Genomic DNA, 12,430 nt, shown 5'->3' with positions numbered 1-12,430 from the left:
CTGAAAGACTAGGCCATGTCGTCGCGGCCAACACTGCGATGTCACAGTAATTGTATTGTCAGCACTCGATATCACTTTATCAACACGTCTCAATATTCCCAGGCGTACCTTTTCGGAATACCTATTATTAATAACATTATGGGAATATAATCTCGTTACTTGTATTATTGTAGCGTTTTTTGATGCTGCCGTTAAATATAACAACAGCGCCAGGTGAACGTGTGTAGGATGACCGTAGTTCAGCTGTCATCGCTGCCGTAAAACGGGACTGACAGTCGCCGCCTCAGTAGTCGTTTAAACGCCGTGTCGCGCGGTACGCTGACGTTTGGCCGAAGTCTGCGCGTCAGACTATGTGCGAACTTCTGTAAATAATTATAGTACCATGTAAATGAGTTCGAGTGTGTGTGAGCATATGGGAAATCATGTGTCTCGAGATCAACGAGGTCTTGTTCAAAGTATTGAATGAGACCAGACCGATTTTGATGAATGACAAATTACGTACGACGTGAACACCTCCGTAATACAATTGTATCTTCGTAAAAAAATCCAGACGATTAAGGTTTTAAAAATAATATATTATATGTATAAACAATTTGTATTAGGTATGTTTTCGAATGGAAAAATTCACCGTTTTATTGCATCATATTCTGCGTAAACGTTTATGGCCAGTATAATATACTGCTTTTTAAGGTTCTCGGCTGAATGTATTAGATTTAGTCGAGAAAATATATAGAGAATCTTAAAAACTTATCATCTAGAAAAACAAACGGAAATGATAAAATTTGTCCTTAAAATTTTTTTATAAAACGAAAGAAACATCGAACATTGTCATAAATTTAACGTTTTCATTATTTAAATGATAACCTGTTGGCTCTATGAGCGTGAAAATTACTCAATTGATAATAAAAATAGGTTTTTGAATTTTCTATACTAAATTAATTTTTTATGAATGTCGTACAAACCATAAGTAACCAATCTCAGTCGACCCGAGGAATACCTGTGTAAATTATAATATATAAAATAATTTGTTTTTATACAATTATTATTTATTGATATATTAAATGTCACATTTTAAAAACTTTCTGTATCCGTAAAATGGGTTTGTTTAGGACATATTTGAAAAAAATCAAATTTCTCGTATAGTATGAAAAGTTTGATTAGTTTTCTTATAACGTTCTATATAGAACAAAAATGAAATTATATGAAACACAACAATAAATTATCTCACAGATAACGATTGAAAATGTATTTTTTCATCTTATTTTCTATGAATTTTAAATCCTTTGGAAACACTATTCGACTAACTTATTGACAAAATTGAACTTAACCTACTTTTGATTTAAAGAATTGATTGCGTACAATTTGATAAAGCTATCAAGTCAATACTCCTACACTTTTAGAAAAATATCGAGTCTAAATTTGAAATTCATTTATGTTTTCGTGAAATATGTGCCTATGAAATATTGTATGTCAATAGCGTTATTGAAATATAAATGTTTATCTTCGCCAACGTATTGTTTTAGCATTTAAATCCGTTTGTCTACGTTTATTATTTAAATCACTTCGGATGATAGAATAATATAACTGAGGCAATGACTATGTGCAGAATTTGTTAAAATAACGTTTTTATTTGCCACGCACATTCATAAATATTAATAGGCAATTAAACTTATGCCGGATTTCAATATATTTATTTTTCAAACGCGCAATTCTTCATTCCCTAAAAAATTGCACAGGTACCTACGTAATTAGATTATTTAAATCAATTTTTCTTCGATTACAATAAAAATAATTAAATGCGTCTTTTCGTGAATGTTGGGCGAGACATTTGATATATTATGTACTATTATTGGCGCCAGCACCACGTTTGTATTTTCTATAGTTCAATAACTCGTACAATACACGGGGATTAAAAGATAATAAGAGTATACATGTAAATTGTAATACAAACATTTGGGACTGACTGCTGACATTAATGCATTCTCATAGTCTTTAAATAAAATTATCGATTCCGCGTTTTTAATGAATAATTCCACATATCAAATTGTCTCATAAATATTCGTTTATTTATCAATTAATTAATTGGTTTAGGATATCTTAGAACTTTTGGAATTGCTCATTAAATAATGTTTTGATATAAGAAATTCTCCGACATTTATATATTTGTGATATTGATGCGATCGAATTCAATGGTAAAAATATTATTTTAAATAAATATTTTCTAAAAGACGACTTTTCAAAGTCGGAATTAATCCCAAACTAAATATATTCAAGAATTTAAATGTGTATTTGAGTTATATTCGATAAATTAATAATAAATTACTCTTTACTAAAATAAATAAATAAAAAATTGTTAGATTATATAATTTTATAATATTTACCTGCAAATATACATATAATTTTATTTGTTTTTAGCATTTAAGTACATCCTTTTATTAATAAACAACAATGAAGATAAGTATTGTTATATGATATCAAACAAGATTACATACAGAAATGAGCTTTGTCAAAATATTTGCATAGTTTTCATTTTCAGAATAATTTCTAACTAACCAATTGTATGCTTAACTCTACAGGCTTTTGTTGTGGTTAGAATTGTTAGAAATATACGTTCAAATAAATCTTTTGTGTCCATATAATTGTTTGTATGTTGTGTAAAACATTCCACGATCAAGGTAATCTTAACATGAATATTTTTCATTGTAAAATAACATCAATACGAAATGTACTATAAAAAAAACCATTTCTCAGTCCAATCATTTGTACTATCAATATGCAATAATATAATAAGTAGTTGATTGTTTTGCGTTTCTGAATCTATAATTAACATTATCTCTTTGGCATACACGCGCTCTAAACTTAAAAAAAAAAAATCAAGTATAAGGAATCTAAATATTATGCAAAAAAAATTTTAATTAGATAAAAAATATAAAATTTAAAAGTTTTTAGAATAACACATTTATTTTGTTTTAAAAATATTTTCAATTTTTTAAATGAATTACTAATATATTTTATTTGCAGTTAAATATTTTTTTTATCTCACAACCTTTAAACTAAAATATGCGAAAGTGTCAAATCTACCTTAAATATAAATCTTTAAAAGCTTCACCTTTTTAATACCAAGTAATAATTTCAATTAAAACTGAATGAATTTGTTTTACAAATACCACGTAGTACACCAAAAATGTTTTCAAATAATAAAAGTTATTTTTATACAAATCAAGAATTAGAATTAACATCAATTTTATTATATTTCTGAATAAATAAATTGATTTTTTGAGAATAGCTTGATATATTTTATCTTGTGCAATTTGAAAATAAATAAAATTAGAATTTGATGTAAAAGCTGTTTAATACTAAATGCTAATTACAACAATAATTGTTTCTAATTTCATCAACTCGTTATTATTAGATGTTATTGAAATTGAACGTATGGTAACTTACATCCCTTACAGATACTTGATAATTAAAATATAATTTCAGGGGAATAATGCTTTCAGTTTTCATCTTCGCATCTTCTTCTTCAATTTAGTATAAATATGTGAATGTATAGCGTATGCACTAATTTCCCCAAAATTTTTACTCGTAACATGTGTGAAAGTACATAATAAGGTTTATTTTACATAATAGTTTTAATCATACTAGAATTTCGCATATTTCAAATCCAAACAAAATTCTTTAGCTAAAATGGAAAAACTTTTTTGATAACTTTTAGTATACACATGACTTTGTATAAATAATATTTCAAAATGTGCGAAAATTCTAAGTACGTATTTATGAAAGTTAAACAAGATGTACATGAAAAGATGGTAACAGTTAAATTTTTAATTGTCTCTGACGCCATGCGTATTCATTACTTTCCTTGTTTAAATAAACAAATTTTACCACATATTTCGAACACTGCATGCATTATACCAAAGTTTATTTCTTATAGGTTCATTAAATTCTTTTATATATTTTGAAGTGAGAACTTTTATTATGTTAGGGCAAAGTGAACGACGCAATTATGTTATCCTGTACGATATTATTTTCGCCTTTGCGTACTACTTACTCCGTTACACTTCATGTTTAATTCTTGAACTTAAATATTTATAGCTTCACAACTCGAAAGCATTAATTCGTAAGCGATCGTCGAACAGCTTAAATTTGGTGTATTGTTACCCATTTAAAAATAAAAATATGACAGGACAATTATACCGCCGAGTGTATCATTTGGTGTGAATTTTTTTTTAGGTTTCTCAAACCGACTATATTACTATAATTACTTGTGTAGTTCCAACGGTTTGCATGTCTTCATATTTCATTTCCAAAACGACTGCTACTGAAACAACCGTACCGTTGGTGTTAAACTATACGCATTGAATCGTTGCCAATTTTACTTACTCAAACGATAATTGAAATGTATTTTTACAATAGTTCCACAGAATTAGCCAGTCAATATGTAATCTGTTATTATGCGCACTTATCTACACACAACGGCGGCCGGGCGTTTATAAACTACATGTTATATTGATATTAATAAAAAATAGATTTTCGCGAGACAGCCATTTGTCCAATTTGGAAGAGCATTATCCAGATTCGATGTAACACTGTGGTGATGATATTTAACTTCCTCCGTCAGTAAATCATTTTAGAGATATTTCTCACGCTGGCGATTTAAAAAAAATGTTTTTTCATTCGTTTTAATGTGCCAGTCGGACGTACGCAAGCCAAAAAACAGTTCCAGATATCATGGAAGAATATAATAATACAGCTTATAATAATGGTATATGTTCTCATGCGCCTACACACATCAAAACTTTTTATCCTTTCCGAGGACAAAAGTTTTTAACAAAGATTCTCTGTGGATTGTTTTTCAAACTAGATTTTGTACCTGACATCCACTTGAATACAATGATCACCGACAAAGCGTATTAAAAGCACCAGCTCTCATTCGGATTTGAGTATAACTTAAAACTACACTCTATATGCGAGTAATGTCATGGTTCGAATATTTGTTGTAGAACTTCTTTGGGGTCGCAACACAATTACAACGAGATAGTACTTTTACGTTTTACGAGTTAACGTTTTTTGAATCTGAATGCTTTTGAAAAATAATATTTTAAATTAATATTTTAAGTATTATTTTTCAAAAGTAATCTGTGCTTTTGGCACATTACGTTTTACAAAATCATTACAAGTTTATTCGCTCTTTAACTTGAGCCATTTCTTACACAAATCCAAACGGTATTATTGAAGTTTTCTTGGTGAAACTTTCTTATTCTATGTTATCTTCATGCTGATAATCATTTTATTGTATGAGCAACGTCGAATGTCGCAACTTGTCTCATAAAAATATTAATTGTAAACTACCAAAGTTTTTCAATAAAATAATCCTACAAAGGAATTATTCAAACATTTTATGATTGTAAAATTGTTTGTGTGACAAGCTTAGCACAGTGTTTGTATACCCATACTAATCAATAACGCAATGAGTTATGGTCTTTAATACAGGTAATGAAATATAAACGATTTTAAAACACATTTATTATACAAGCATAACATTTTTACCGACTAATAAATGTTCTATTAATAAGTCAGCTAATATAATTTTGAAGTATAATTGCGTTAAATGACGTAACGCAATTATAATTTATTACTTTTCTTAAAGAAGTGTAATTTTTATAAAAGCGATTTGTACTTTAAGTAATAGATATTGTTTTCTTCAAAATTATCTACTACACACTCGGTTTAACATAAAACAAAAATGTAATAATTGTTTAATTATTATATTACTGTTTTTTAATTTTTAAAGTATCATCAATCATAATATAGATTTAGTGTTAACCAAACAGTTATATTTATTTTATTGTATTAACTTCTAAAGTCTCTTAATTTCATTAATTCTATTATATAAGTAAACTTTTCAATAATGAGTTCTAAAAAACTTTTCTTAGAAAAATAAACAAAATTACACGTTTTGTACACAATAAGAAAATGTGTAATCGCAATTTCAAATTAACTCTATACTTACACGCTGGTCTGATAATCAAAATGTTTCTATACTTTTTTTTTCGTTTATATATTGTTTTTAAAATTAAGTCTTTTTTTAAAGTAAAAAGTTCTAAGCTCGCTTAGTTTCGCTCCTCAAACAAATTAATAAAATTACACGGTCTTCGAATATTTAATATTCTTATGCATTAATTTTGTGATAAAATTCTAGTCGATTTTAGATTAAAATATTGGGAAAAAAAAAAAAATTCCTATTTTTAATTGAACATTTCCGTATCTCACATTTATTTTTTTCCTCGACTTTTTCAAAATTCTAATACATTTAAATTTTATTTATCGAAAAATTGAATTTCGTATAATTTAATTTATACATTTAAATAGTTTGTGTAAAGATAATATTCATATTACGCTCTCAATTTTTGAAAAATGGGTTTTCGTAATTTTCCTTGTATAAATGGAAAATTTTGAAAATCTATTGACTTTATTTTACTTACTATGTATACATAAGAATAAAAAGACCGCGTTCTAGTTGATAAGTCGCTATCATATATATTTTTTAATGATACGTTCAAGAGTATATTAATAATAGAGTAATTTTTTCCGAAAAACTGTATGCTTTCCTAGCTATTGAATGTCGTATGTATGAACTCAAAAAACACTGCGTCACCGGGAATTCGTAAGCATTATATCCGTTTATCAGATAAAATGACACGTCAGTATTTGTATTTTATGCAAAATGGCTCCATAATGGTATGACGGTGAAAAATAAATGATACTTAACATCTCACCGTGTCAGAAACAGTGATCTCGCGACAAGCTCTGTACATACGAACATAATGTTATCTATCTATCTGCGTTTTTGATATTTTTATACTCATTGGGTAGTGAGAGTCTGCTGTTATTGTTCGTCTACATTTCAACTCCGCACACCATAAATTATATCATCGACGGAATCGCTTATGCGTTAAGCAGTTAAAACTTTTTAGAAAAGCTATCAGTCGCATCATTGATCTTTTTATTGTTACCGACGTTTTTACGAAAGAATTTTCAACGCTGTAAATGGCTAAAGTAATCTTAAGTAAAATCATTTTTGACAAAGTTGTAAAACACAAATCGTAAAGATGATTTTATTATTAGTTTTGTTACTAGTGACCATATAGCGCAAAATTTTATGATATTCAGTAAAATTATATCGAAATGTAAAAGCTGAAATCACAATGCAATAGTATTATCGTTGAAAAACTATTAATATAATTATTTTACCGAGATTTTAGATATTATCGCAATGTAATAACAAAATTCATTTATATTAGATGATTAAAAAAACTAATTACCAATTACTTTTAAAACATTTAAAATTAATAACTATTCATCAGTATAACGTTTGCATTAAAAATCTGTCCGACAAGTTTTTAAACATTTTATCACTCGAATAATTTTTACTGTTTGACTTTGAAATTACTTAATGATGGAATATTAACATCTGCCTAAAAAATATACTTTTCATAATGAACATTCCTAAATTATGAAATATCAACAACGGCAAAAAATTGTCTACTTGTTGAATACGTCATTCAGTTGGTTAATTAATATAATGGATATCTGACGTGATATTGTATACTTAATTAGCAACACTTTTTTTTCAACTGACTAAGTTTCCAAAATTTCCATATGTTAGTTCTGTGACAACACAAAACAATGGCAATACAATTTTACAGATGTAAAATATGACAGATCCAAAAAGGTCACATAGAGTTCTTACATTTCAATCCATTAAGAAATTCACTTATAGAAATGACTCAACATGTTTGCTGACATGTAAATAAAAGTTAACCCAACCGTGTTGTCATTATTGTGTTTTCATAGACAATTACGTTATTATATTAAATGTTAAGTTAAATTTGCTCTGTCGTGTAGTGATTTTCTACGAATATAAATTTGCACTAATGCTTTTTTTATGTGCAGTTATAATTTATCATTAGTCGTTCTTAATTATGAGTTATTCCTTTCAGAAATGTCTTTAATGTTTTTCTACTCTCTTATAAACTTTTAAATACTTGTAGGTTTTATATAAGAATAAATTAAAATGTATACCTTCAATACATTTTATACATTAGACGTATGACATACACTCAATAAGGTTCATTGTTTGTTTCGGATCTTTATCAAACTTAGTTTAGTAAAGAAACTGACAGCCAGATTGAAAAAGCTCAACTACTCGAATACATGTTTAAAGATTATTTCTGAATCAAACACAAGAACATTGACATTTATAAAAAAATTTAAATATTTTATCAACACAAAAAATAGCCATAAAAAATATTTTGACATCAATTTGATTTTTTTTCATAATAAAATATGAATACATTTTAATTTGTACTTATTAGATAAAAATATCGTGTAATATATGTATTTGTGTACGATTTGAAAGTTTATTCTTCAAGAAATTCGTAAATGAGCACCAGTTACAACTTTTAATAAATTCAATAATATTGTAGCGATGTAAATTTTTCATTTAATTTTATGGACTTACTTTATCTTTTACTTTTCTTTAAAGAATATTTCGTTTTTAAATTGTTAAAACGTTTTTCCGCGAAAAAAACTATGACAAAGGAACACTTTTTTTTTTTGAAAGTACAAATTCAGAGAAATATTAAAGTCAATAATAAACTACTAATGAAATTGCAGTAAAACTACATTTGTTGTGCAAAATATTTTGTTTATTGTTACAAAAATAAAATTAAACATGTAATCAATAAAGTAATTTAAATTTTATAATTTATTGTCACTGTGCATTTACGTATGCTCTCTAAATCGGTTTTATTAATCTTAATCAATTTTATTTTGTCTAATATAATTTAACATGAGCGGAATATTTTTATCAAATGTTAAAATCACAGGAAAATTTGCTTTTGTCTAGTCTTAAATTAAGTATTGTAATGTACCTAATGGTATACATTTTTGATTATCTAACAGAACTTTGATTAATATCAAATTAATTTTCTCATAAGACAAACTTCTTAAAGACAAATGATTCATTAAACAGTTTTTGTTTTATTGATTATTTTGTTATAATTTAAATTAATTGTTTATTTTTCGATTACAAATGTAATAATATAGTATATTATTTATTATTTTATAAGTTATAGTAGTAAACATAAAAAATATAGTAAATGTAAAAAAATGTTTATAAATTTGTTTATAATATTTGGTTTAATGTAACTAATAATCTATAATGAAATCAAATTAAACTTTTACTTTAGATCAAAATATTTATTTAGTACCATTTTTTATTAATAACTTTTCTCGATTTATTAAATATTAGTTTTTTCAACACAAATTAAGTTTTTCATTTGAAATGCTATTGAAGAATCAATAAAAATTATTATTATTGATTTGACTAATTTAAAAAGTATGTCATCTAGAGATCTATTAAAATAATCATTATAAAGAATATCGTGTCAGACGTGGTTGAAACTTTATCTGATATTATTTATGATAAACGACGCTTGTGCCGTTTCTCGAAAGAAGGTAATAAATCGATCAATATCTTCGCAAACTCAAAAGCACGAAAGAAAAATACACACTCTGGAGAATCTCCAGAGAAAACGCTTTTTCGTTATTGTAATCATTTCTTTTAAAAATGATTCGTTAAAATAACTTCTTAGTGTTTTATAAATTACAATACAAAACTTTAAAACTGAAGTTTAATTTTTACAAACAATATTGATATATTAATTTGTATTAAATTTCTAAAGGGTATAAAATATTTTTGTTGAATGAAAAATAATAAAATGCATTTCATTTAATGATCGAGGATAAAGATAAAACTATTAATTTTTGAATCATACTACAGTTATGAGAAAATATGCACAACATTAATTTATTTAATTTGTACTTAATATTAACTAGAAAAATACGAGTAGAAAATTTATCAAACTTTTTTTTTATTAATGATTATTAATGAACTATTCAAAAAGCATCATTTTATTTATAACAAGTGTATTAAATTTTTCAAAAATGTTTAAAGTTATTATATAGATTTTTTAAATGCTTATTCAATTCAATTATGCACAATTACTTAAAATACGACGTTCTAAGATTTTTTTTTTAAAGAATAATCGTTGAAATGGTTAATAAATTGAAATCTAGTTACAAACGGTAAAATATATTTTAGTATAGTCAAATTTACTACTGTACATAAATGATTTTATTTCAACAGATAGGTATGAAATAAAAGAGAGTTTTCAAGCATTAGTAAAAAATAAAAAATGATTCAATAAATACATAATATCTCCTTAGATATCAATAAATTGCAAATTGTTGATTTAAATAACTTGTAAATTTTAATATATTAAAAAAATATTGAATATATAATATTAATATAATATTTTGGATAGTGATATCAAAATTAAGTAAAAAATATCACAAGTATTCAATAAATACTTGTTGAAAAATTACTAAGATCAAAATAAAAGAATAATAATAAGCTTGTCTTTACTTAAAAAAACTGAAATATTTTATATTGAGCAGATAAATGTTTCTTGTGTACATTTGTAGAAGCGAATAAAGTAGAGTAATGTTTGGTGCAACTCTATTTTATTAATGATAACAATTTGTACATCTGTCTATCAAGTAGTTGAGAGTGGACGTAGTAAAAAATAGCAAAAAATAATGCGGTTTCCTTTTGATTGCTCATACGTGACTGTCTTGTGTATACTGACCAAGAATCAGAAAGGAAAGCGGGAAGAAGACATATTCCTTTATATTTATGTTTCATTTTTTTGTTTTGCATTTGTTTTATTTGATAAAAAATCCGAATGAAAACTGATTAATCGTTTACATTAATTTAAGTAAAAATGTTTCATTACAAAAATTAATGGTGCAAAATTTTTTTTTAACAAAACCCTACTCTCTGTAAGTAATGACATGAAAAAAAACACTTGACATTATTTGATTAGTTTTCATTTAAGTTTAAAAAAAACATCTCATACCTAAAAAAAATTTAAAAATTATAGTAATCATGTTCAAGTTAAAAGAAATTCATATTTTATTGTCCGTTCAATGTTTAAATGAAAATAAAACAGTAAATCTGTTAGTAATACCACACTAATGAAATAGAAAAATTATATTAACTTAAAGGTTACTTTTTTCATTAGATAATTTGAAAGTTTGACATTTTTTCTATTATTGACAAAATTCCCAGAGCACGATATAGCTTCCAAAATCCAGATAATAGATATCGTCATTAATATATCAATAACCTCACTGAAATATTCTTGAAAAATTACACTTATATGATGCAATTGGTCGAAGAAATTTGCTACGCGTGTCAACCATTATTTGTTATTACATTGTAGCTGAAAAAACATTTTAATTATTTTAGATTTTTTAGGATTTTTATATGAAATGGGGATTGTTAGTTATTTAATTACGACTTATGTTTTATCTTAGATGAAATAATTAAAATAAAATATAATTACTTATTTGAAAAACATCCGATTCCTCACAAGTGTAGAAATAATGAAAATTTAAAAATATAAGAAATGATGAAATGAATTATTTTTAAATTTCTTTAACGAATAATATAATTTTATTTTTTAATTCTTCTAGTTATATTTGCTATTTGTTTTGAAGGACATTTCAAAAGGCCTATGATTTTAAAGATTAATAAACTATTAATTAAAATTATAATTGTAAACTTTCTCAGATGTCAGTAAAATACTTTGAAAATTTTTTCAAGGATTAGAAATAATTTCATTCTAATTTTAATACAAGCATTAATTTTAAATTATCTACTTTTTAATGAAAAACTATCCCAAATTAACCGTTATTATTAATTATTGGTTATTTTGGTAAATATTTATAGTGTTGCAGTCTTATTTCATTGATCTTTTGTATTTCGACACAATTTGAAATTATGTGACTTTTATTAGTACGTTGAAGTTGAACAGCCATAAAATGTTGATATATGTAAATTGTGTACCTAACCAATTTCCAATCTCGTCAAGGGAATAGATAATGGTAAATTTTATTTCTCAATGTTTGCTGTTGATTACTTGTTTTAATTTCTTTCTGACGATATGTATATGTTTTCAAATGCAAAATCTAGGTATGATGTATATAATAGAAGACAATGTTTTAAAAATCATATATTACCTATATGAATTCATTAATATGTGTAATGTAATCTCATACATATAAAGATTTTTTTAGGGTTTAAGCAAAAGACCAATTTTTTCTTTATTTATCGTCATTCAAAATTTATATAACATTCGAATTTATAATACTTTTTAAATTAATTTGTTGAATGATTTAATGTTGTATTATAAAAAATAAACTAAATAAAGGTAAAAAAATTTTTCACTAGGAATTTGATAATTGTATTATTTGTGTTACTCTGAATGATTCTGACTGGTATTTTTTGAACACAAGAGGT

General features: G+C 25.4%; 1 protein-coding gene across 12 annotated transcripts in view; it reads left to right on the top strand.

Annotated features, from left to right (window-relative positions):
- LOC126896224 (eye-specific diacylglycerol kinase) overlaps positions 1-12,430 on the top strand; it is a 120,997-nt gene that overhangs the window by 60,073 nt on the left and 48,494 nt on the right. For 5 of the 12 annotated variants that reach the window (XM_050668821.1, XM_050668825.1, XM_050668824.1 and 2 more), the window contains exon 1: positions 287-559. The exons of 6 other annotated variants lie outside the window; for them this stretch is intronic. The gene's annotated coding sequence lies outside the window, so the exon portion shown is untranslated. Of the gene's footprint in view, positions 1-285; positions 560-12,430 lie in introns of those variants that run through there. One more of the 12 variants, XM_050668822.1, reaches the window with a different exon arrangement.

Source organism: Daktulosphaira vitifoliae, unplaced genomic scaffold (genome assembly GCF_025091365.1).
Source record: "Daktulosphaira vitifoliae isolate Bord-2020 unplaced genomic scaffold, ASM2509136v1 Scaffold_1, whole genome shotgun sequence".
Classification (NCBI taxonomy): Eukaryota; Metazoa; Arthropoda; class Insecta; order Hemiptera; family Phylloxeridae; genus Daktulosphaira; species Daktulosphaira vitifoliae.
The sequence above is the reverse complement of the archived record's forward strand: the minus strand, read 5'-3'. Positions and strand labels throughout refer to the sequence as shown.